Below are 3,448 nucleotides of genomic sequence, written 5' to 3' on the forward strand. Positions count from 1 at the left end.
CACCCAACCAAACAAACAACAAGCACTCACCTATCCAAACAAACAACAAACACCCACCCAAACAACCAAACAAACACCCATCCAGACAACAAGCACCCTCACAAACAAACAAACACTCACCCATCCAAACAACAAACAAACACCCATCCAGACAAACAACAAACACTCACCCATCCAGACAAACAACAAACACTCACCCATCCAGACAAACAACAAACACTCACCCATCCAGACAAACAACAAACACTCACCCATCCAGACAAACAACAAACACTCACCCATCCAGACAAACAACAAACACTCACCCATCCAGACAAACAACAAACACTCACCCATCCAGACAAACAACAAACACTCACCCATCCAGACAAACAACAAACACTCACCCATCCAGACAAACAACAAACACTCACCCATCCAGACAAACAACAAACACTCACCCATCCAGACAAACAACAAACACTCACCCATCCAGACAAACAACAAACACTCACCCATCCAGACAAACAACAAACACTCACCCATCCAGACAAACAACAAACACTCACCCATCCAAACAAACACCCATCCAGACAAGCAACAAACACTCACCCAGCCAAACAAACAACAAACATTCACCCATACAGACAACAAACACCCACCCAACCAAACAAACAACAAGCACTCACCTATCCAAACAAACAACAAACACCCACCCAAACAACCAAACAAACACCCAACCAGACAACAAGCACCCTCACAAACAAACAAACACTCACCCATCCAAACAACAAACAAACACCCATCCAGACAAACAACAAACACTCACCCATCCAAACAAACACCCATCCAGACAAGCAACAAACACTCACCCAGCCAAACAAACAACAAACATTCAACCATACAGACAACAAACACCCACCCAACCAAACAAACAACAAGCACTCACCTATCCAAACAAACACCCATCCAGACAACAAGCACCCTCACAAACAAACACCCATCCAAACAACAAACAAACTCCCATACATACAAACATCCACCCAAACAACCAAACACCCATTCAAACAAACAAGCACCCAACCAAACAAACGAACACCTGCCCATCCAAACAAACAGCAAACACCCATCCAAACAAACATCAAACACTCGCCCATTCAAACAAACAACAAACACCCATCCAAACAAGCAACAAATACCCACCCATCCATCCACACAAACACCCAATCAAACATCAAACTCACACACTCCCCTTCCAAACAAACCAACAAATACCCATCCAAATGAATACCCATCCAGTTTCTCAACCACTCAGAGAGATGATTTTAGCACACACTGGTATGTGTGACAGTTTGCTGACAGTTTGGTCCCAATTAAAATAACTGTTTTACCCCTACAGATCTAAGGACTCCATTTTGGAGGCTGTTGGCCTCTCGGAGAGGTATATGCATGGCTCTGTTGTGCTGTGTGATTTAGAGACTCTGAGTACCAATTAACCAAAATGGCTTGTCTCTTGCATGGTCTCGTTTGCAGTGGCGATTTAAGCTTGATGACTAGGGAAAGTGAAAGCTGTAACTGTGAATCATCTGTCTGTGTAATTAAGGCAGATGGGAATAGGAACTGATATTTCAGACTGATGATGAAAGAGTCCAGCAATCTGTGGGAACAAGTAAATATATCACAGTTCCTGGACATTGCAACACTAGATAAGGCCAAGTACACGTCTTTCAGAAGTGACAACCAAATTCAAATACGGTAGTGAATCCACTAATTTATCATTTTGTGCATTTTCGGAACAAAACTCACTCTTGAAACTGCGATGATTAACAAAATGATAACTGAAATTTGTTGTGGTTAAATTTGATTGTCAGTTCACCTTTTTGCACTTAATCCTGTACACACACAGTTCAGTAATTTATGGGAGTGGCATTCGGATTCTACAACCAACTTCACTCCCAGAAAATGTATATTTGCAGAAATTCTGCAGGGTGTACAGAACTGAAATGAACGGCTAGTTGTTAATGGCGTAAAAGCGTAAGAGTTGTGGTAGAGGAGGTATGTCTTGACTCAGTGTTGCCAGATCTTGCTTTTAAAAATGGAAAATAATAACAAGCCTATGTTATCTTAGAAGAAATAAACCACATACCAACATATTGCAACCTGCACCTGCCTACTTTATTATCCACATAAAATAAAATGCTAAATGAGCTGAACAAACAAGTCCAAAGATGCCAAAGAAGCATTGCTTATAATAAGTGGACATGGCAACCCTGTTAAGAACCCGCTTTGTAAAGCAACCTTCCAAACATAAACAAAACCTGACGGCTCTGTAGATGGTGGTATAGTTAAAATCACAGTCTTTGGTCGCTGTAGCATTACTTTGGTCAAAAATAGCAGCTATACCAAACTCACGAGACTGCATTACTTTGCTTTGGTTACAATGGTGTCGATTATTGCAATTGGAAAATGTAATTTTGGGGATTCATTCCCCTATTTAAATGCAGTTATCACTTCTGAAACTGCACTGTGTGAATTTGGCCATATTGTAGCTACCGGTTCATGCATATTGGTCTGCGTCATGGTGAGATGGCAAGGTAAGCAGTTAAATGCCGTTTCTTTTGAACATTTCTCATGTTGTTCAACCTTGACTTGTGTGACAATATCACAAGTCCTTTCATATATCTTGATGTGCTCAATCTAACTTAAAATAGCCGTTGCTATTGGTCACTGCAAGAATTTTCAGTTGTTGTCTGGGAAAGCATGTAAAAATGGGTGAATTACCTTCCATGCGTTCTTTATGCAGTTACGTAAACTTATCAGCAACGGCAAATATGTCTCATCTGTACCAAAGAGATGATCATGATACCACAGCAATGTTTTTCCACCCAAGATGAAAAGTGGTGCTGGTAGTCATGAGGCAAAGAGCCTGTGCTTAAAGAGTTTGACCGATATGGTAAAACAACAATTTCTAACTTTTTTTTCCTGGTGCAACCTATTTGTTGTAATCCTAATTTTGACAAGTGGGTCAATATAACAGTGCTAACTTTTTGTCCTGTCTGTTAATTTATGATAAGTTAATATGAGCTAATTTTAGTAAAATAAAAAATAATAATAAAGAGGACCCTTGGAATATTAGAAAATTTGACCATTTTATGACAAGGCACAGCTTGTCAATGTTGTAAATTATCATGTGGTTCAACTCCCTGAAAAAATAATGATATTTATGAATAAATATTTCATGATATTTGTAAAATAATAATAATAATAAGAAGAAGAAATAAATTAAATAATGTTTAAAATAGGAAAATCACTTTTTTAATCTAATGATTACACCACAATATTTTTTTATACTAAAGATATTACAAAGATTTTTCCAACCACATGAAACCAATATTTTTCTTAATCGTAGACACACAAATATATATATATATATATATATATATATATATATATATATATGTGTGTGTGT

The 3,448-nt window shown here is 38.4% G+C and overlaps 1 protein-coding gene across 1 annotated transcript in view; it reads left to right on the forward strand.

Moving 5' to 3' along the window:
- Positions 1–3,448, forward strand: part of pip5k1ab (phosphatidylinositol-4-phosphate 5-kinase, type I, alpha, b) — a 34,780-nt gene that overhangs the window by 13,887 nt on the left and 17,445 nt on the right. The gene's annotated exons all lie outside the window — the stretch shown is intronic.

The sequence above is a fragment of the Sinocyclocheilus grahami genome, unplaced genomic scaffold (genome assembly GCF_001515645.1).
Source record: "Sinocyclocheilus grahami isolate Dianchi unplaced genomic scaffold, SAMN03320097.WGS_v1.1 scaffold222.1, whole genome shotgun sequence".
NCBI classification, from domain to species: domain Eukaryota; kingdom Metazoa; phylum Chordata; class Actinopteri; order Cypriniformes; family Cyprinidae; genus Sinocyclocheilus; species Sinocyclocheilus grahami.